Here is a 23,314-nt window from a genome sequence, read left to right on the forward strand (position 1 = left end):
CTCTCTGTACCAAAAAAAAACTTGTCCTGCATATCTCTCTTAAACTCTTCCCCCTCCATTCAGAGTCAGAATTAAGTTTAATATCACCGGCATATGTCATGAAATTTGTTAACTTAGCGGCAGCAGTGCAATGCCAAAGATGATAATATAGAATAAATAAGTAAATCGATTACAGTGCATATGTATGTATGTTAAATTGTTAATTTAAGAACAATGCAAAATCAGAAATAATATAAAAATAAAAGTGAGGTGGTGTTCATGGGTTTAATGTTGATTTCGGAATCAGGTGGCAGAGGGGAAGAAGCTGGTCCTGATTCGTTGAGTGTGTGCCTTTAGGCTTCTGTACCTCCTTCCTGATGGTAACAGTGAAAAGAAGGCATGCCTTGGGTGATGGGATTCCTTAATATTGGACACTGCCTTTCTGAAGCGCCACTCCTTGAAGATGCAGCTGACAAATTTTCAACCTACTGTAGCTTCCTTTGATCCTTTGTATTAGGCCCCCCCTCCACACCCATCAGACAGCGATGCAGTCTGTCAGAATGCTACCCATGGTACATCTGTTGAAGGTTTCGAGTGTTTTAGTTGGCAAATCAAATCTCCTCAAACTCCTAATGAAATATAGCCACTGAGCTGTATTCTTTGTAGCTGTGTTAATATGTTGGGATCAGGTTAGATCCTCAGAGATCTTGACACCCAGGAACTTGAACTTGCTCACTGTCTCCCCTTCTGACCCCTCTATGAGGACTGGTTTGTGTTCTCTTGTCTTACCCTTCCTGAAGTCCACAATCAACTCTTTCATCTTACTGATGTTGAGTGCAAGGTTGTTGCTGTGATACCACTCTACCAGCTGCCATATCTCACTCCTGCATGCCCTCTTGTCTCCATCTGAGATTCTACTGACAATTGTCATATCATCAGCAAACTTATGGACGGCATTTGACCTATACCTAGCCTCACAGTCATGGATACCAGTGGGCTTAGCTCACATCCCTGAGCACACATTTGCCTTAAATGCATGTCCTTGAGCATTCAACATTTCTACCTTGTGAGAGAGATTCAGATTGTCCAATCTCTTCTAGGATTCAGAGGCAATCTATGCTCTCAAAAAAATGTTATAAATTTCTATCTGGTCTCCCCTCAGCCTCTAACAATTCAGAGAAAACAACTAAAGTTTACCCAACCTCTCCTTATAGCTCATACCCTCTAAATCCAGGCAGCATCCTGATAAATCTCTTCCATATTCTTTACAAAGTTTCCGCACTCTTCCTGTACTGGGGTGACCATTCTTTCCCTCTGCCATCAGATGTCTGAATGGTCCATGAATACTACTTTACAGTAACACACTCAAAATGCTGGTGGAATGCAGGAACCCAGGCAGCATCTATAGGAAGAAGCAATGTCGACGGTTTGGGCCGAGGCCCTTTGTCAGGACTAACTGAAAGGAAAGATACTAAGAGATAGTAATATCTAGTAAGATAGTAAGAGATAGATTCAGTCCGAAACGTCGACATTGCTTCTCCCTATAGATGCTGCGTTCCACCAGCATTTTGTGTGTGTTGCCTGAATTTCCAGCATCTGCAGATTTCCTCGTGACTACTTTACAGTTCCTCTTTTGCACTCTTCTTTTGTAACTTACAGAATTTTTTTTATCTTGCACTGTATGGCCGCCACAAAACAACTAATTTTGCAACATGTGCTTGTAATAATAAACCTGATTCCGATCAGAACAGAGCAGAATATTCCTAACACGGGCCAAGACCCTTCTTCAGGACTGAAATGGAAGGGGGAAGATGCCAGAATAAAAAGGTGGGGGGAAGTGAATGGTGGTAGGTAAAGCCAGGTGGGTGGGAAAGGTAAAGAAAGGCTGGAATCTGACAGAGGAGAAAGGGAAGAGGTGGGGGGACCCGGGGGAAGGGATCGGTAGATGAGAAGAGGTAAAAGGATAGGGTAGGCAATAGAAGAAGAGAGGAGGGCTAGGGATTTTTTTTTGTAACTGGAAAGAGAATTTGGCATTCATGTCATCAGGTTGAAGAGTGCTCGTGAAATATAAGGCTTTGCACCTCCACCCCGAGGGTGGTCTCATCTGGGCACAAGAAGAGGCCATGGGCCAACATATGGGAATGGGAAAATGTTTGGCCACTGGGAAGTTCCACTTTTGGCAGATGGAGCAGAGGCACTTGACAAAGCAGTCCCCTTAATTTACCATGGATCTCAGCAATGTAGCGAAGGCCACGTCGGGAGCACCAGACATAATAGACAAGACCAGCAGAATTGGAAGTGGTGTGCTGCCTCACCTGCAAGGATTGTTCGCGACCATGAATGGAAGTGAGGGAGGGGGTGAATGGGCAGGTGTAGCACTTGCAGGGATAAGTACTCAGAGGGAGATTAGAGGGGAGGGATGAATGGACAGGGGGATTGTGGAGGGAGCTGTCACTGTGAAAAGCGGAGTGCGGGGTACAGGTAAAGATATGTTTAGTGGTAGGATCCCTATGGAGCTGGCGCAAGTTGCGGAGAATGATGTGTTGGATGCGGAGGCTCATGAGGTGGTAGGTAAGGACAAGATGGAGTGAGTGTAGATGTTTGGGAAATGGAGGAGATGTGGGTGAGGATGGCATAAATAGTGGAGGAAAGAAACCCCCATTATTTAAAGAAGGAAGGTATCTTTGATGTTCTCGAACAAAAAGACACATCCTGGGAACAGATGCAGTGGAGGCGAAGAACCTGAGAAAAGGGAATAGCATTTTTACAGGCGATGGGGTGGGACGAGGTATGGTCAAGATACCCATGAGAATCAGTAGCTTTATAAAAGATGTCAGTTGACAGCTTGTCTCCAGTAACGGAGACAGAGAGATTGAGAAAGAGAAGGGAGGTGTCAGAAATGGACCAAGTGAATTTAAGGGCAGGGTGGAAGTTAGAGGCAAAGTTGATAAGATTGATGAGCTCAGCATGAGCGTATGAAGCAGCACTAATGCCGAAATCAATATAGCAGAGGAAGAGTGGGAAATATTACTAAGGAAGGCTTCAAACATGAACTGTTTTATGCAGTCAACACAGAGGCAGGAATGACAGGGGCCCTTGTGGATACTTGTGCTACCCCTTGAGTCTAGAGTAAATGGGAGGAGCCAAAGGAAAAATTGTTGTATGTAAGGACCAATTCTGCCAAATGGAGGAGGGTGGTGGTGATGGAGGGGAAGTGGTAGGTTCTTCTGAAAAGAAAGAAGAGGAGATTTTTGACACTTCCTTGATGGACCATGGAAAATCAAGTGGTTAGTGCCAGGGAATTGGAGGTTACTGAGGACTGAGAGCATGAGAAGTGTTAATGGATCCTAGTTGCTTTTCCATCATTTATTGAGGGCAAGACCCCCATCCTAATGCCTCCACCAATGGTACTGGCTCCTCCCTAGCTACACTGTCAGTATCCTACATGACTTATTCATCTCCATTTGTGAAGATTCTGAAGGCAGCAGAAAGTGTGCAGCTCCCTCACAACTCCCAACCACCTACGCAGTTTGGAGTGTAGAGTTTGCACACTCCCCTGTGACTATGTGAGATTCCCCCGAATGCTCCAATTTCTTCCCACACGCGGAAGCTATCCTGGTTGTAGGGTCCGTAACACTCCTGTCAAGGAGGTGGATGGCAGGAGAATCAGGGAAGGTGATGGGAACATGAGGGACAGTGGATTACATGGAAATAATTGGGGCGATGCAATTGATTGGGGTGCTTTCAGGGGTGGTGTAGTCTGATGTGGAGTGCTGTCTGGTGGCATGGCCCTGAGAGCACTCTGATCAAAGCTAAAAAAAACCCTCCATCTCTTAAGGTGGCAAATATGGAAGATGAACAATTGTGGCTTTTTTGGTTTTGCATTAGATGTCCAGTACAACTGTTCACAATTAGAAACTAGTATAAAGTGTCTCAGATTAGTAATTGTACTGTTTTTAAAATCTGTCCATACCATTGCTTCTTCCAACCTCAAGCATGCTTGGCTTTGCAACACTTTTCTGATCTTTTGTTTTCCCTGCTCTGGCCACTTGTACGTTTCCCACTGCCAGTGCTCCATCATTTTTTGGGGAGAAGAAGATTCAAAACTAATGTCAGGAAGAAATGTCAATGAATGTGATGGAAAATCAAGCAAAAGTAAAGAGGGAAAGAAAGTGAGATTGATTCTGATGAGATAAAAGAATGGATTCTAGAAAGTCAATCGATCAACATGATAAGCAATGGCTACAATCCCATTGTTATAGCCATCTGAATTCTCAGTTCTGGGATTCCCTCGCTAAATGTCTCTGTCTCTCTCCCTCTTCTTCGAGTTCAAGTCATGGGAACAACATACACTGGTTACAATTGTTACAAAAAATTAGATTTTTGACAGTACATGACAAACATGGGTTACCATAAATTAAACTAAATTGTACATAACCTACTTATGCACAAAATAAACATGACATCATCCAAGTTGAAATGAGGCCAAGGTAGTTTTGGGATTTTTTCGGGTCTTTTCAAGAATCTGATGGAAGATAACCTGATTTCTTGGTAATCAAAGAGGAGGATTTCAGATGGAAGCTTTTTGTCTAATGTCTCCATCAGTATCATATTATTACATCTGTTTGTGCTCTTGTTAGGCATTGTGGAATATTAGCCAGAAGTTGTTTATTCAAAGTATATTTGTTATCAAAGTATGTATACTTCATACAGCCTTGAGATTTGTGCCCTTACAAGCAGCCACAAAAAAAAAAGAAACCCAATAGAACCCATTAAAACAAAAGAAGACGCATTGTGCAGAGAAAAATAAAAGAAATCGCGCAAACAATAAAAGTAAGCAAATAGCTTTCAGAGCTGATGTTCACGGAAGTTCGTCCACATAAGCCCATTAGTTGCAGGCCACCGCTTCAGACAAGTAAACCTCGTGGAGCAGTGAGCTAGCTGATCTGTCCCACACCTCCAGCCCTGACCTTTTCAATTTGGTCTGGTGCTTAAATCATCCAAACCTCAGATTATTCCTCAGTCTCGGACCCAGACCTTACCACTTCAATATGCTCATGCACCTGAGGCCCGCCACCTCAATTTGGCCCATACCCAACCTTTCCAGTTGGCTAATACTTAAATCAATCAAACCTCGGGTCTTTCCATGTTCTCGGCTTGCCGCCTCAATTCTGCCGCATCGAATACCTCCAAGTACACTCCAGCATTGGCCATACATTGGGTCATTTCCCACTCGGGCCCCGACCACGCCACACTGCAACCATTCTGTACTTTTGAGACTTCAGTTCACACTGCAAAGTTGCCAGGCGGTAGAGGCAGTTTAAAAGCTGAACTCTGACAGGGAAGTTGCAGGCTATTGTTTGCAGTAATCATTTGCCAGAAAAAAATGTGATTAATAAAATACAGTTTTTTTTTTGCCACAAGCAACGAGTTGCTGAGCTTCACCAATAACACCTTAACGGAATGTTGTTGAGTAGTTGTTTGTCATTGCGTAGTAGAAAGAGGTGTTGCAGATAAGAAACAGCATTGATAATCTCAGGCATTGAAGCTAGTTAAGAACAGTAGAAGGAAAATCAGAATCAGATTTATTATCACTGGCATGTGACATGAAATTTGTTAACTTAGCAGCAGCAGTTCAATGCAATACATAATCTAAAAGAAAAAAATAATAAATAATGTCAAAATAATAAACAAGTAAATCAATTACTTATATTGAATAGATTTTTCAAAAACATGCAAAAAACAGAATTACTTTATATTTAAAAAAAGTGAGGTAGTGTCCAATGATTCAATGTCCATTTAGGAATCGGATGGCAAAGGGGAAGAAGCTGTTCCTGAATCGCTGAGTGGCAGTCAGACTAAAGTGGCTGTCTGCAAAGAACTAAACCTGTTAGAGCAATAGAGGGAATCATAAGAGACCAAAGAAGGACATTCAAGAACAATGATTGAATTATAGTCGGGCATCAGTAATATAGGGGTTAGAAATGGACCAAATGTGTCCAATGCAAGTCTGTATTTAAAGATCAATTGATTAACAGAATCATCCTTGATAAGTAACTGACAGGTAATTTATTGATTTATTCAGGTGACACTGGTGTTGTTGATGAGTCTGGCATATTGTTGCCCTTGGATGGTGGGCTCTCTGTCTGAACAATGTAATGCTGATTCTGCAATGGACAGGACAAAGGGGATTTCTCAGATTGGCTGAGGCTGGGGTTGCGATGGGGATAAACTGCTGAATGTAGAACATAAAGGTACAGATGGAGGCGTGCTTGGTCGCAGCACCTTCCACAGGCCCATACAAAAGTGCTGTTGTCTTTTTAAAAACATTTTGTCTAGGTAAGAGTAAGCATTCGGCATGGACTAGAGGGGCCGAGATGGCCTGTTTCCATGCTGTAATTGTTATATGGTTATATGGTTATAGAAAAAGTCGGAGAGAAAGAGAAAGGGGAAAAAAATAGACACATCATGCAAATATAAGCAAGCCAACAGCATCCCAAACCAGACGGAGCCCCAGATCCACTCCTGGAGCAGCTGGAGTAGGCCCAAACTAAGCCTCAGTCCCCAGTTGGATATTAGACCCTGCTGGATATTAAAAACTTAAAGCACTGCAGGTTTACCTCACCAGTGAGTTGCTCGTTGGTGGAGAAACTGAAGAAGTTGGACTTGGTGTGGATCGTGCTGAGTCTGCAAGGCTTCGGAAGGCAGTGTGCAGTCTTGACAACGAGCAATTTTCTTATTTGCTTATTCTTGTGATCGCAAGACCCTGTTGGACATTGTTAATGTGGAAAGCTGCAAGTCTGATTCACTGATTTATTGGCGGACAGCAGGAGAGCTGTAGTGCCTTGGCCGTAGCGAGGTCAAGGCCTCAGGCTGTGGTGCCACCTACTTACAGCTGCCTAGGAGAGAGGTGGGAGCAGGATGGTGTGGCACCCAAGCTGGAATTAAGTGCAGCTCCCAGTTTTCACAAGCCATATTGTGTTTGACTTGCAGACCGCTACAACATTCATGGACTTAGGATCTTGGACTATTTTTTTTGTGTGACTGTGTTTTACTGATTTTGTGATTGTTGTCTTGTATGTGCCCTGTGCTGTGTATGACTGCTGGTAATGTGTGTTTTGCACCTTGGCCATGGAGCAACGCTGTTTCGTTTGGTTGTATTTGTGGGTATTCGTGTATGGTGAATGACATTTGAACATAAACTTAATGGCACAGGAACAGGCTTTTTGGACCAGCTTGTCTGTGCAGATTACGATGCCAAATATTTTTACAGTCTATATTCCTCAGTTCTCCACTAGCTTATGTATCGGTCTGAATGCCTGCAGTTTGCTATTGTGTCTCCTTCCACCACCTCCCCTGACAGCAGGTTTCAGGCACGACAACAACCTAATGGTTGTTGTAACAAAAGCTAACTATCTACTCGGTGCCACAACAACAGCCTCTCGCTCAATGTCAGCAAGATGAAGGAACTGACTGCAGACCAGGCGAGGGAAACCAGAGGTCCATGAGCCAGTCCTGATCGGAGGATCAGAGTTGGATAGGGTTAACAAATTTACATTCCCAGCTGGTTACTATTTCACTGGATCTGTCCTGGACCCAGTATATAATTGTAACTGCGAAGAAAGCAGGGCAGCACCTCCACTTCCTTAGGAGTCTCGGAAGTTCAGCGTGACATCAAAAACATTGACAAACATCTATGAATGTGTAGTGGAGAATGTATTGACTAGATGCATCACAGCCTGGTATGGAAACACCAAAGCCTTTGAATGGAAAATCCAACAGAAGTTGGTGGATTTGGCACAGTGCATCGGGGCAAAGCCCTCCTAACCATTGGGCACATCTACATGAAATGTTGCAATAGAAAAGCCTCAACCATCATCAAAGATTCTCACCACCCAGACCATTCTCTTTTCTCACTGCTGCCATCAGGTAGAAGGTACAGGTGCCTGAGGACTCACACCACCAGGTTCAAGAACAGTTACTACCCCTCAACCATCAAGCTCTTAAACAAAAAGGGATAACTGCACTCCCTTGCCCATCCATTGAGATGTTCCCACAGCCAATGATCTCACTTTAAGGACTCTTTATCTGATTATTTATTGGTTTTATTTATATTTGCTTTTGCAATTTGTTGTCTTCTGCACTCAAAGATTCAAGACTCAAGGCACAATTATTATCAAAGAATGAAATTTGTCTGCTTACAGACGGCCACAAAACAAGAAACTGAAATAAACCAATGTTAGAAAAAGTCCAAAGAGAAAGAGAGAGGGAAAAAATACACACATCATGCAAAGGTAAGCAAGCCAACAGCATCCCAAACCAGACAGAGCCCCAGATCCACTCCCGGAGCAGCTGGAGTAGGCCCAAACCAAGCCTCGCTCCCCAGGTTTCACACCAGCGGCGCAGATGCACACAGCAGCTGGATCAGTTCACAGCCTCGGCACCGTGGAGAAAGGAATGAACATTCACAGGAGAACAAGCAAGATCAGCCTGGCCCTCGCCTCTGTACCTGACACTCAGGCTTCCAGTCTATTTGTTCCCACGTTTAAATTGTCGGAGCTCCAAGCAGTACCACGTTCCAGGACCCAGATCCAGGCGCCCCGATATGTCTGGGCCGCCCCGCCCCGCTCCTTATCAATCTCACCAAATTTACCAGTAAGCTGAGGAATATCTTCAAAAGCAAGTAAACCGGGAGTCTTCTTGATCCCTCATTGATACTGTTATAGTTACTATTCTTTAGATATGCTGAGAATGACCAGAGGAAAAAGAATTTCAGGGTTGCGTGTGGTGGCATATATGTACCCTAATAATAAATTTTACTTGGCTATCTGTTTCTTTTTAATTATTCTTGCCTCTCTCCTTTAAACTTTCCTCACTCTTGCTTTTAATCTGTATCTTGTGGTGATTATATAGAAGTTAATCAGGTTGATATAGTTAACTCTTCTCATTCCACAGATGCTGCCTGACCTCCTGAGTCTTGAAAGCACTTTTTGGTACAGGATTACATTGTCTATAGTTGTCAGATTTTCATTGTTCAGCCAAGATTTGTCAAAGGTGCAGGGTGGGATGTCGGAGTATAGCCCAAGTGAGAAGTCCTTCATGGGGGTGAGCTCTTCAAGTTACAACCAGCAAGAGAAAGTAATATTCCATTACACTTCTTGTGCCAAGTAGCTCATTGCTGTATCACACAGTGCAACTTAAATGCTACTTGCTACTTGTAGTGAGAACTGGAAATAGTTTCAGTCTTACTCGTGAAACTGCCCAAGTCGGGCCATTTACACTCATGCCATTCATGTTTACTTTGCATTCAAGTCAAGTGAAATTTAAAGCGGCTGTAAAATTCAATACATTTGGCTAATGATCTATAGATAATATGACCAAAGTCTATCAGGAAGTGAAAGAGCTGGCAGACGTGAGAGCATGGTTAGTGAGTTTACAGATGATACTAAAGTAGATGTTATAGATAATGTAGAAGGTTATGAAAAATACAGAAAGATCTTGATCAGCTAGATATGTGGGCTAAGGAATGGGAAATGGTTTACAGTGTAGACAAATGAGGGGTGTTACATTTTGATAGGACTGGTGAGGTGAGTATTAAAGCCTTAGGGAGTGTGATGGAATAGAGGGACATGCATATTTCACTGAAAGGGGTGGCGCACACAGGCAGGATGATGAAGAAAGCTTGTTGCACATCGACCTTCATCAGTTAGGGCATAGAGTATAGGAGTTTGGAAGTTATTCTGCAATTATATAAGGTGCACTTGAAGTATTGGGTACAGTTTTGTTATAGGAAAGATGTTATTAAACTAGAAAGAATCCAATAAAGATTCTACCAGGATGTACCTGGTCTTGGGGACCTAAGCTACAAGGAGAGGTTGCCTAGGCTAGGATTTTATTTCCTGGAATATAGGAGAATGAGATTTGGTGTAATATATGTATATAATATCATGGGGAGTATAAACAGGGTGAAAGCACAAAGTCTTTTTCCCAGGTAGAGAGTGCTATAAAGCAAATGGAGATGAATTTAAGAGCTGAAAAGTTTAAAAGGGGCAGCTTCTTCACATGAAAGGTGGTGCTCGTTTAGAATAAGCGGGCAGATATAGTGGTTGAGGCAGAAATGTTAGCAACATGAAAAAAGCCATCTAGATAGTTACGTGGACAGGAAAGGTTTAGAGGGCTTTGGATTGGGCTGACTCGCTGGGCAACACAGATTGGATGAGTTGGGCCAGTGAGCGAGTTTCTGTGCTGTTTGATTTTTGCCTTGATCTCCAGTGAATGTCCAAGGGCAGGAAAATGGTAAAAAGACAATGTTGAATACTCTTTATCGGAATGTATGCGGTGTTCTTAACAGTTAATGTTTCAGGCCAAGATCTTTCTTCAGGACTGGAAAGGAAGGGGAAAGATGCCGGAATTGAAAGGTGGCGTGAGTTAAGAAGATTGGCTAGAAGGTAATAGGTGAAGCAGGTGGGTGGGAAAGGTAACACGCTGGGGAGGAAGGAACCTAATAGGAGAGGAGAGTGGACCATAGGAGAAAAGGAAGAAAGTAGGGACACCGGGGGAGGTGATAGACAGGAGAGAAAAGATGGGAAATAGAAGAAAAGGAGATGGGGAGGGTGTTTTATAATGGAAGGAGAAATCTATTATTGTGCCATTAGTTTGGAGGCTACCCTGATGGAATAAAAGGTATTGCTTCTCCACCTTGAGGTGGCCCCATCGTGGCACAAGAAGAAGCCATGGACTGGCCTATCAGAATGGGAATGGGAATTAAAATGTTGAGCCACTGGAAGGTTCCACTTTTGGCAAAGCAGAACAGAGAAATGGAAGGGTACCTGGTGGCCTGTTTCTTGAGGTTTTCAAGGAGCAGAAAGTTGATGTGACGTTTGTAACATCCAGAATTCCATGAATTCTAGAATAGTTCCCATGGATCTAAAGGTAGAACATAGGAGCTGTACATCAGAAGGGGGGCAGAGAGAAAACTGAGAACTATGGACGAGTTATCCTGACACCGGTAGCAGAGGAAATGCTGAAATTTCTACCTTTTCCCACTTTACCTCTTCCTTCCTCATCTTCTCCATTCCTTGGGTTGGGGGAAGGTACCAGAGCACCATAAGGAGAACATGCAAACTGCACAGGGACTGAACCAAGCACCAGCTGTGAGGCAAACACGCAATTTGCTGGAATATTGTGCATTGAGTGAAAGGTCAACCCCCACTGTATATTTCATTGACTCGGATCTTGGTCTCTCATTATGTTCAAATACATACGTTGACTATTCAGAAACTTGGCTACTGGGTGGGGTTGGTCTCCTTGTATCTTGTGTGTTGAATTAAAAGGGAGGACAGAGAGGTGGTGGTGAATGATCAGCCTTCGGTGGGATTATCTTGTTAAAATGAGCATTCTGACAGCTCGCTGTCAGCACAGTGCACCTGCAGCAAGAAGGCCCAGAATGAAGGTTGGGTTGGGCCAGCTGATCTAAGCCAGAACTTTTTATTTAGCATTATCACAATTAGCCTTTGTGCCAAGTTTTACAGATAAGTTACCCGGGTCTTAACCACTTTGAAACGATTACTAGTGGAAGAGTGTTCATGAGGGAAGTATGCAGAGGGATGAACGGTGTGGCAGTGTCCTGTCCCGTCAGATGGTCAGCCAAGCCCTGCTGCCTTCAGTCTCGCCTGAGAGAGGAAGGATGGTCTCTTTGGCAGTGTTCGTTGGAGCTGCGGTAAAAATAATGGAAAAGGAACCTCCTCAGCAGAGTGGAAGCCTGGTCAGCCCACTGAAGGCCAACAGGAAATAGATTTAGAAGAGGTAAGTTTATTCAAATGCAAAAGGGAACAGAGTTAGTGCCACTGAACAAAATCTAATCAAATTTCAACAAGCAAGAAATTAGCAGAAAATCTCAGATGACTCCATTCCTCTTCAGCTATCTGAACCCAATTTCCTTTCTTAAATCTCTCTCTTCTCCCCCCCCCCCCCCCCCCGCACCCCTCCCTGAAATTCAACCTCTGGCCAGAATTCTGGATCTTCCAGAGTTGACTCTTCCATCCCAGTGTGAGAGTCAAACTTTAACAAACGATCGAAGCAGTCTAGACTGACTGCATTGTCTGTGTTGCGTGGCTGAAAGATGAAGTTGTAACATAAATAACTGGATCCAACAGCGGAAACAGATCTAAACCTAAGCCCTGGTTCCTTTTCATGACGCTGAGTCATGGATACCAGGGACTTCCCTGCTCTGAGTTTGGCTAAGTCAAGGCAACATAGGATTGTGAGTAGCAGGTACAATGCATTGGGTAACAACCAAGTATATTAACTAATCCTGCTGGGGACTCCTGAAGGACAAAGATATTCCTGGTGCTTGTCAGGTAACTCTCTGACCAGATGCCTCGCCTATACTGGGAAGGCCAGGCATGTCCTCTTCACAACCCATGATGTTCAGAGTATCTTATGGTCAATGATATACTTGGGGAATTTTGCCCGCTGTTGTTGGAGCTATGCATGATAATCTGATTGTTTTAGTGATGCTGGTTGATAAATAGGGAGGAGTACAGCCACAAAATAGGGAGGAGTAGCACAAAAACTGCTGGAGGAATTCAGCATGTCAAGGAGCATCAATGGAAATGAATAAAACAGTCGATGTTTTGGGCCAAGACCCTCCATACAGTCTGAAACATTGACTGTTTGTCCTTTTCTATAGATGCTGTCTGAGTTCCTCCAGCATTTTGTGTGTGTTGTTCTGGATTTCCGGTATCTGCAAGCTCTCTTGTATCTGAGGGGGCAAATGGAGCCTGGCTTCAATGTCTCATCCAGGCAGAACCTGGAGGATCTGAACAAAAGAGTCTCTTGCTGATAGAGGTGTCAACTCAACAATAAACTGATAAGGAAGTCTGGTTCTAATTTAACCATTCAGATGAGTGCCAAAGGGTAAATATCACATAATATATTAGTGGGAAGTGATGTGACTGTGGTCAGCAGTTTGTAAAAGAACATGTGAGGCTCTTTCACAGCTGTTTGGTGTTACAGTGCCACACTACCAGGCGACCTTTGCTCTTTGGGTGCAAAGTGTCCTATCCTAACCAGCTAGTGAGAACAGTTCTTGAAGCTGGATAGTCTGCAGGATGGTTCAGGCTTGTAACAGGTACAGGAGTTTCAACACTGATTTATAAAGAACAACTACTAAATGATTGGGAGTGAAATTTATCCTCCCTACACATACCAATACAGCTGTTGTACACTCAGAAGATAACTTTGTACAGCTTGAGATTGCAGTGTGTGTGTGTTTTTTGTCGAAAAGGCCTCTTGACTGGCAGTCTAAATTCAGTGTTCTCAGAAGTGAAAAGGGGAAGGAAGGCTGAAATCATAATACATAAAATTAGTCCCTACGTTCTATTCTCCCTTTCTGTTCCATCTCCTGCAGGCATTGACTCCAGCTACCACTTTCCACTGCTTACCATTAACAATAGCCCACCATCACTCAGTCATCTTCATAATGTGAAGATAGATGCCCTATGTTAGAGCAACTGAGTTTCTGTTTTTCTCACCATTAGGCATTTCCTCATAATCGAGGATGACTTCCTTCCACTAACTTTGCCGTTTTTGAAGTGGTTAGAGAGGCCAATTAGGTCTCGCCCTCTAGTGGGGCAGGCGGTGCTGCTGGGAAGCCATCTGGCAGACTGGGGTGGTCTGCTCCTTCTGCTGCTTGGGCAGGGCATCCGGGGGCTTTTAACATATGGTCTCAGGATTCTCGGTGGCTAGTTGTGGAGGTGAGAAGCAGAACCTTGGGATGGGGGTGGAGGGGAGACAATGAGAATGTAAGGAGAGAAAAAATAGGATTAATGTAGGGTTGGTGAAAGTGGGGGGGGGTGGGGGGGGTTGCTGGAGGAGCTCAGCAAATCAGGCTCCACCTGTGGAGGGAATTAGCTGACATTTCGGGCCCAGGCCTTTCATATGGACTGAAAGATAGAGGGGAGTTAGCAAAGCTGGCAGGTGGTGAATCCAGGTGAGAAAGGGTGATTGGCAGATGTAGAAAGGGAGACAGGAGATAGTTTCAGACTGGGATGTGATAGGTGGAGGTGACAGGGCTGCAGAAGATGGAATCTGAAAGGAGTGGAGGTTAGAGACATGGTCCCAAGTGAGAGGGTACATGGGGAGTCCTGATAGAACAGTGGGAGGAGTGTGTGGGTGATGGGCAGATGAAGTAGGTGGTGGAGGGGAAGGAAAGAGGCTGATCTGGGATTGAGGTGAGTGTGGCAATACTATAACTGTAGAGATCAAGAGAAGAGAGCCAGACAGGAAGCTGTTTACCAGAGGCTGTTTGTGCTGTTCAGCTGTAGACTACCCAGGTAAAATATTAGGTGCCCTTTCCTGTAGTTTGATGGGTTATTGATGTTGGCATGGACTCAATGGGCCAAATGGCCTGTATGGCTGTGTTTCTTAAAACATAGCTGGCATTTTCAAAGAGGTTGCTGAGGTTACACAATCAGAAGGAGAATGTGTAAACTGTAGTAACTTCTTCTACCTCCAGAGTGATTAGGGCTGTAAGAAGGAAAGGTTATATGTAGGGCAACATGAATCTGGGAGCTTTCAAGTATTGCACCAAGCACTAATGCTTCACAAGACTGCAAATTCTAAGCGTTGGTTGGTAAAAACTCCTGGTTGCAATTTCCCCTCCAGTACACCACCTCCCTTCACCCAAACTGCTGGTGGAATCGGCCCCTTCACATGAAAGGAGGAGTGGAAGAATGGGGACTGACTTAAGGAGCGTGTGTGGTCTGAAAGGGATAGGAATGAATGGAATGTGAACTGGTATGTTGGAGGGAGCAGCTCGAGCAGGTGTGTATTTACCTCTGGCTGTTATAAATACCATGGTCAGGAAGTCTCTTGGCAGAGCCAGAAATTAATTGGTAATGACTAATGAGAACATCAATTTAAAGAGATTTGGAGCTGTAATCCCAGATTCTTAGGTTGTGCAGACATGTGACAGACGTGGGGCACACTGTATTGTAGCAGTTAGCGCAAAGCTATTACAGTTCAGGGTGTTTTGGAGTTCAGAGTTCAGTCCCGCATCCTCTTTAAGGAGTTTGTACGTCTCCCCAGGGAATGCCTGGGTTTCCTCTGGATACTCTGGTTTCCTCCCACAGTTCAAAGACATACCAGTTAGTAGGCTAATTGGTCATTGTAAGCTGTCCTGTGATTAGGTTAGGGTTAAAAAGGTGGGTTGTGGGTTGTGGGGTGGTGCAGCTCGTTGGGCCAGAAGGGTATGCTCAAAGCTGTATCCCTCAATAAAATAAATAAACAATCATGGCAGCTTCTCCTTTAATTTGTTCTGGAAAGAGGTGATCAAGGAGCTTTGGGTCAAAGCCATGCAGGGCTAATTACTGGCCTAATGCTGAGCCCTCAAGGAGAGGGAGGTAATTGCAGACCCTCTACCTGCTTGATTCTTTTGTGCCTCATTGTTCAACTGAATACAAAAAATTATTTTCATTGCCTTTCATCTGTTGGCCCTCACTGGATCAGTTTCTGTGGTTTAAGGGAGGAAGCCCTGGCCAAATTGTGCTTAGTTTTTGTCCCATGGGTTATGGTAAGTCATCAAACCACAATGAGCCCAAATTTATCACTTCCCTTTGACCCGATTTTATTGGGTATAGAATGACAGATGAATGGGTTAATTGCTACCGAGTTATTCATACAAGCTGTAATGAATCAGAAGATTGTAGAAACTGTAAATAATATTGTTAAAATCTGGTACTTGGGTTTCTTGTATCTGACCTTGGGTTACCCAAATGATCTGTAGTTCCTCACTGAGCTAACCCCAGGCATGGTTGAAGACATAGGGAACGCGCTAGATGGTAGCGCGATATTAATACGCAGCAGCCTCTCTGGACTCTGAATTGGGGATTGCCAAACGTTACATGGATTTGCTGGTGTAGTCTGTTTTGTCATATGCTTTTGTGATATCATTCTGGGGGAACGTTGTCTCATTCTTTAACTGCATTGCATTTGTGGTTTCTAAATGACAATAAACTGAATCTGAATCTGAGAAGGAAAGCTGATGAGGTATATGGAAAGAGCTGATCAGTACTGACATCTTCAGGGTAAAGTGAGCCATTTTCAAGAGCATGGGCTGCCTTTTCAGATGTGGCATTATGAAGGCAATTAGAAATTGTGAAGATAGTATGGACTTCTGTTTAAAATTAGTTGCTTGTCATATATATTCGATAATCCACTTTCCACAGCTGTAGTTCCCCAGATCTCTGTCACATGTTAACACAGAGTGATTATAAAAAGAAGGGAAGATTTAATTTAAAAGTTTAAGCTACAGTAAGTGAGGCTGACACACCCATCAGCCGTGATCACATTGAATGGTGAAATGACTGCAGGAGTCTGAAGGGCCAGATGCAAAATTACTGCTGCAAGTCAAGGACTGCAATTGAACATGACTAGGATCAAATGATTGATGAGCACTGATGAGTTGTCCAGTTGGAGCATTAGTTATTCTTCGAATGAAATTGATTCCTGTACAGTCCTTTGCCTAACTCTTCCATAGACCTATAGCTGATCCATGTTTCACTCCTGTTACTTGGTTTGTGAAGGTTCCAAAAGTTCTGACTGTTCTCCACTACCTCATCCTTGGGAAATCAACTGGGTTAATCCAAGTGCTGTTCTTAGCAAATTCCTCAATGTAATTTCCAGTGAGGGTTAATATCTTATGTGAGCTCCCTGGTGACTTGGAAGTGGGTTGCAGTGGTCAAACTATTCGGTCCAGAGATGTAGGGAATTTCTTTTTATTTCTTTGGGAAATATTAGACTCCCAGACATACAGCAGGAAAACAGGCCTTTCATCCCAATGAATCCATACTATCCTGTGTTTATCATGTTTAATTCTTCACACTCTTACTAACACCCCTTGAATCAACACTCAACTACATACTAGGGATTATTTATAGTGGACAATCAACCTACAAACCTGCAGGTCTTTGAGATCTTGGAGGAAACCAGGGCATCCAGGGAAGGCATACAGGAGTGAGATATACCAGCTAGTTGAGTGGTGTTACAGCAACAACCTTGCGCTCAACATCAGTAAGACCAAAGAACTGATTGTGGACTTCAGAAAGTGTAAGATGAGGGAACACGCACTAGTCCTCATAGAGGGATCAGAAGAGGAGAGAGTGAGCAGTTTCATGTTCCTGGGTGCCAACATATCTGAGGACCTAACCTGGACCCAAAATATCAATGCAGCTGCAAGGAAGGCAAGACAGTGCTATATTTCATTAGGCGTTTGATGAGATTTAGTATGTCACCAAAAGCACTCATAAATTTCTACTGATATACCATGGAGAGCATTGTAACTGGCTGCATCACCATCTGGTATGGGGTGGGGGGCGTGGACAACTGCACCGGATCGAAGTAAGCCGCAGAGAGTGAAATTAGTCAGCTCCATCAAGGACACTGGTTTCCATAGTATCCAAGACATCTTCAAGGAGTGATGCCTCTAAAAGGTGGCATCCATCATTAAGAACCCCCATCACCCAGGTCATGCCCTCTTCTCATTGCTACTATCAGGATGAAGGTACAGAAGCTTGAAGACACACACTCAACAATTCAGGAACGGCTTCTTCCCGTCTGCCATCTGATTTCTAGATGGACAGTGAACCCATGCACAGTACCTCACTACTGTCTTTGCACTACTTATTTGATTTAACTATTTTGTATATATATTCATACTATAATTCCATTTTTCTCTATTATTATATATTGGATTGTACTGCTGTCACAAAGTTAACAAATTTCACAACATATACCGGTGATATCAAACTTGATTCTCATTCTGATTCTGCACAGAGGGAGCGTGCAGACTCCACAGAGACACACCTGAGGTCAGATTTGAAACTGTCTCTAACTTTGTGAAGCAAGAGCTCTACCAAACTACGCCACTGTGCTGCTAGTGTTTTGATAACGACTTTCTTGCTTCATCAGAACTACTTTAGTGGATTTATTTAATGGCCCTGCTGAGGGCCAGATCAGAGGCATTCAAGTCTGGTGACCAAAAAAGTTACAAGAGGACCAGGTATGATCTCTAGAAAGCCATCTCACTGGCAAAGTGGCAATTCTGGACTAAATTTGAATCAAAGAAGGATGCTCAACAGTTATAGCAGGGTTTGAATACTATCATGTGTTAGAAAGTTAAATCAAGTGACAGAACCAACAACAAGGCTTCACTTCCAGGTGAACTCAATGCCTTCTATGCTCGCTTTGATTGTCAAAACATGGAGGAACCATTACAAACTCTAGGAGCCCCTGATGATACTGTGATTTCAATATCTGAGGCCGACATGCAAGGACCCTTCAGGAGATTGAATCCATGGAAAGCATCTAGCCCAGATGGGTACTTGGCCAAGCCCCTCCTACCTTCAAATCTTTTACTATCTTTCAGTTAGTCCTGATGAAGGGTCTCAGCCCAAAACGTCGACAGTGCTTCTCCTTATAGATGCTGCCTGGCCTGCTGTGTTCCACCAGCATTTTGTGTGTGTTGCTTGAATTTCCAGCATCTGCAGATTTCCTCGTGTTTGCTGATCAATTGGTTGGAGTGTTTACTGAGATGTTTAATCTCTCACTTTGGCAATCTGTGGTACCCACCTGTTTCAATTATACCAGTGCCTGAGAAAAACATGCTACCTTGCCTCAATAACTATCATCCAGTAGCAGTTACGTCCACAGTGATGAACTGTTTTAAGAGATCAATAATGAAGCATATCAACTCCTGCTTGAGAAGTGATTTGGATCCACTCCAATTTGCCTACCAGAGCAACAAGTCCATAGCAGATGCCATCTCATTGGCTCTTCACTCAACCCTTGATCATCTGGACAGCAAAGATACATATATCAGGATGCTCTTTATCAACTACAGCTCAGTTTTCAGTACCATCATCCCTTCAAAATTAATCAATAAGCTCCTAGACCTTGGCCTCAATACCTCCTCATGCAATTGAATCCTTGATTTCCTCACTTGCAGACACCAGTCAGTTTGGATGGCGACAGCATCTCTTCCACAATTTCTATCAGTACAGGTGCACCAAGAGGCTGTGTGCTTAGTCCCCTGCTGTACTCACTTTACACTCATGACTGTGTGACCAAGCAACACCCTTGTCAAAGGCTGAACCACAGGTGGTGATGAATCAACATAGAGAAGGGAGATTTAAAATCTGGCTGTGGTGCCATGAGTACAATGATTCTTACTCATTGTCAGCAAGACCAAGGAGCTGATTATTGACTTCAGGAAAAAGAAGCCAGAGATCCTCAAACCAGTCCTTACTGGGGGATCAGAGATGGAGAAGGTTAGCAACTTTAAATGTCCTGTTAGTATTATTTCTGGGCCCAGTACATAAGCGGAATTATGAAGAAAGCAGTGCAGGGCCTCTACTTGGGATTTTGTAAAGGTTTATAATGACATTTAAAACTGTGACAAACTTCTATAGATGTGTAAAGGAGACTATATTGACTGGCTGCATCACAGCCAGATATGGAAACAGCAATGTCCTCGAATGGAAAATCCAAGAAAAAGTAGTGGATCCAGCCCAGTGCATTGCAAATAGAGCCCACACAAAACATTATCTTAGGAAAGCAGCATCCATCATCAGGTACCCTACCTCCCAGAACATGCTCTGTTCTCACTGCTGCCATCAGGAAGTTACAGGAGCCTCAGGACCCTCACCACCAAGTCAGGAATGGTTATTACCCCTCAACCATCTGGCTCTTGAACCAGAGGGGATAACTTCACTCAACTTGCCCCATCATTGAAATGTTCCCCCCCAACCTATGGACTCACTTCCAAGGACTCAGTTCGTGTTCTTAATATTTTTTATTATTATTATTATTATTATTATTATTATTATTATTATTATTATTATTATTATTATTATTATTATTATTATTATTATTATTATTATTATTATTATTATTATTATTATTATTATCATCATCATCATCATCATCATCATCATCATCATCTTTATTATTATTATGATTATTAATGTTTGTATTTGCACAGTTTGTCTTTTGCACACTGGTTGACCACTCAAGTTTGTGTGGTCTTTCATTGATTCTATTCTGCTTATTATTCTATAGATTTATTGAGTATGCCTGCAAGAAAAGGAATCTCAGGGTTGTATATAGTGACATATATGTACTTTGATAATATATTTACCTTGAACTTTATTTTTTAAATAATAATTTCAGTATGTTTCAAAAATACTTATTGGCTTTAAGCCAGAAGACTATTGCATGTTTCTCTGTATTATCAGGCAGCGAGCCTAATAAAAATCTAAATTTCACAGATATTTTGGACATTTTGAACATTGCTTCACTTCTCATTCTTTCCCCACCCTTTACCTTTGACATTAAAGGAAGAATTGACACCACACAAACTTTTTAATGCATTTCTCTTCCAAGTTGTATATCCAATCACAAAATTTGTGATTGTATGCAAAGCATTTTTGTAGAGGTTTGCCATGCTCACTGCTTCTCTGGTGCTGACCCGTGTGTGTGTTTCGGATCTAAAGCATAGCGGAAGTGAAGGTTTTATGTAGGTTGCTGTTTATGAGTGTGTTTGACTGGGTCTGTCTGTTTCCCAACCAGCAGAGCTCTGTGAAGACTGTGGTTTTGACAGGGGTGTGGGTGTATGACAGGTGGGTAGGATATTCCTGGCACTTGAACCCAACAACTATCAAGTCATCTTAATAACTTGGATTGATTGATTTGGCTTTCCTACAGCTGTTCTGTCACTGCACTGCAAATAGAAAGCAGGCAGTGTTTTTGCAGGCCATTCTCTCCCCTCCTTCCTCCCTACTCTAAAGTCTCATCCGCTTTGTGGTCAGTGTCAGTCTACATCTTGCAGGAAATTGTACTGAGCCTGAAACTTTGTTCCGTAGTTCAGCGTTAGCTTCTTGCTGGAGACGGGAGCCATTGGTAATGATTCAGAGCTTGCGGGACTTGCTGGGGTCTGACAACGGGCACAGGAAGGCTGCTGTCTTGTTCGTCAAAGTTGATCTACCCACACTTAGTACACGTTTAGTGCAGATAGCAAACTCTGGATGGTGCGACATTTGTAAGTTAATGACCTGCAAATCGTTGGAGTTACTGATTTGTGGACTGTTCTGTTTATTGGATTTTTCCTACAGTCTTGCAGTTTGGAAAATGTTTGTGCTATAACTTGTCAGAAATCGGAGCTAGCATAAAGGCACCAGACAGTAAATGACAGAATCATGAGTGTATTTCCTTAATGAAATTTAATGTTGGGAAATATCAGCCATGAAGAGACTGAGTGCTCTAATCCCCGACTAAACTGGCTGCAGGGAACGGTTTAATGTTTTCTCCAAAAGCGTGGTGTCTCTGGCTAGGCAGGACTCCCTTAGTGGTGCACTAGGCAGCCGAGATCAGGTCAAAGGTTTGCCTCCCTGGGATGAGGATGGAAGAATGTGAGTAATACAAAGTGCTCAACATTCTCTTTTTCTTAACATTGTACCCTTCCCTTTAAGCACCAGACTACAGATCCCACCCCTTCCCTCCTCTGTGTCAGCAGCAGGCAATAATCAAGTTGTGGATGAAGAGAGACAGGAGCTAGGGAGAAGGTGAAAGGAAGAGGAGGAAGTCAGGGGAGAGTGGCCAAAGGGAGGGAGACGTGGTCTGGGAGCGGACAGAGGGAGGGTGAGACGGTCTGGGAGCGGACAGAAAGAGAGTGAGATGGTCGGGGAGCGGGCAGAGAGAGAGTGAGATGGTCAGGGAGCGGGCAGAGGGAGGGTGAGACGGTCGGGGAGCGGGCAGAGGGAGGGTGAGACGGTCAGGGAGCGGGCAGAGGGAGGGTGAGACGGTCGGGGAGCGGGCAGAGGGAGGGTGAGATGGTCAGAGAGTGGGCAGAGGGAGAGTGAGACGATCAGAGTGCAGGCAGAGGGAAGGTGAGACCCAACAATTTAAACCAATCCAACTTACCCTGGCCACTACCTGGCTCCTTGCACCTCATCCTTTCAGTGCCCCAACCAGAATTCCTTCATACGTATCTGTAACCAAAGTACTGTATATGATAGTGGGCCACGTTGTTGTCACTGGTGGGGCAGTTCAGATATAAGAGGGCAGAATTGGAAGATTTGTGGAAATGATATTGCAACAAAAAGGGCAAGACCAAAGGTAAAATTAGGACATGATGAAAAATTTAAATTTTATAATTAATCTCTATTTAAAGCTGTCCTTAAGTATGTCTGTGTTAGAATTATAGAAGGCACAACTAAATATTTTAATTGAAAAACCATGTGTTGTCAATTTAGGAGCTCAGTTTGACAAGTTTGAAAACCATTGGCCTACGGATTGGGTTGATTCTATGTTTTGAATTAAATGGTTCTACTGTGCCAATTATTTTTAAATGATATGAATGTGCACTTTAAGTGACAAAACACTTGTCCGTATTAATTAATTCATCCACACATTTAGACAGCAGGTATTATTTTGTTTTAACAATGAGCTTTAGCGATGAATTTGAAGCGCTGCATTTATCTGAATTACTTTGTTTCTCAAAATCAGTTACTTCTTGATGATTCTCTAAGATAGCATTGCTTTATTTGTCACAAAAATCACTGAGTATTATAACCTTTCAGGAAATGTGAAGCAGGTTGGAGAGACTAATCAGAAAATTTCCAGCTTGAGTTAAGCGATTTACCCTTACACAGTCCAAACAGGCCACATTTAGTGAGAACTTGAAACTGGTCGTGGGGAACATTGTGGTCAAAAGCTTAGTCTCTGTAACTTAATTTTATATTTTGAATGTTAAACTCTGCTGTTGAATTAATGAATTGTAAACTGACATGATAAGGTATCAAATGTTGGTGTAGTATTTGGTAATTCAATATGTAATCAGTGGAAATGTAACTTCCTTTTAACAGTAACATTTGGAAAGTAGAGTATAAAAGGTTTCAAAAAACAATTGAAGAATGATAGGATGGAGGAAAAGAAGATGATGAGGTTCAAAAAGATGGCTTTGTGGCTCAGTAGGTTTGTTATGAAGCTGATTCTGAGATGGTTGGAATAGGAATAAGGAGAAGTGTTTGACTACGAGCGATATCCTACTAAAGGGAACATAAGAATAGTCCGACAGAAAAAAAATCCATAGTCCATTTTGTTAATCTGCTGTCATTTTGGCAATTGGACAGCAAAATGATAATTGTGGCCTTTAACGATTGTTATTGGTTCATCATTATCATATGTACCAAGATACAGTGAAAAGCTTTTGTTTGCATGCTATCCAGACAGATAATTCCATGCGTAAGTAGAAGGAGGTGGTACAGAAAGGCAAGCA

General features: G+C 43.0%; 1 protein-coding gene across 9 annotated transcripts in view; it reads left to right on the forward strand.

Moving 5' to 3' along the window:
• The window catches only part of LOC132406455 (GEM-interacting protein-like), a 111,546-nt gene that overhangs the window by 23,427 nt on the left and 64,805 nt on the right, over nt 1-23,314 (forward strand). Inside the window, exon 1 of one of the 9 annotated variants that reach the window (XM_059992170.1) lies at nt 11,678-11,784. The exons of 7 other annotated variants lie outside the window; for them this stretch is intronic. The gene's annotated coding sequence lies outside the window, so the exon portion shown is untranslated. Of the gene's footprint in view, nt 1-11,677; nt 11,785-20,966; nt 21,077-23,314 lie in introns of those variants that run through there. One more of the 9 variants, XM_059992171.1, reaches the window with a different exon arrangement.

The sequence above is a fragment of the Hypanus sabinus genome, chromosome 16, assembly GCF_030144855.1.
Source record: "Hypanus sabinus isolate sHypSab1 chromosome 16, sHypSab1.hap1, whole genome shotgun sequence".
NCBI classification, from domain to species: domain Eukaryota; kingdom Metazoa; phylum Chordata; class Chondrichthyes; order Myliobatiformes; family Dasyatidae; genus Hypanus; species Hypanus sabinus.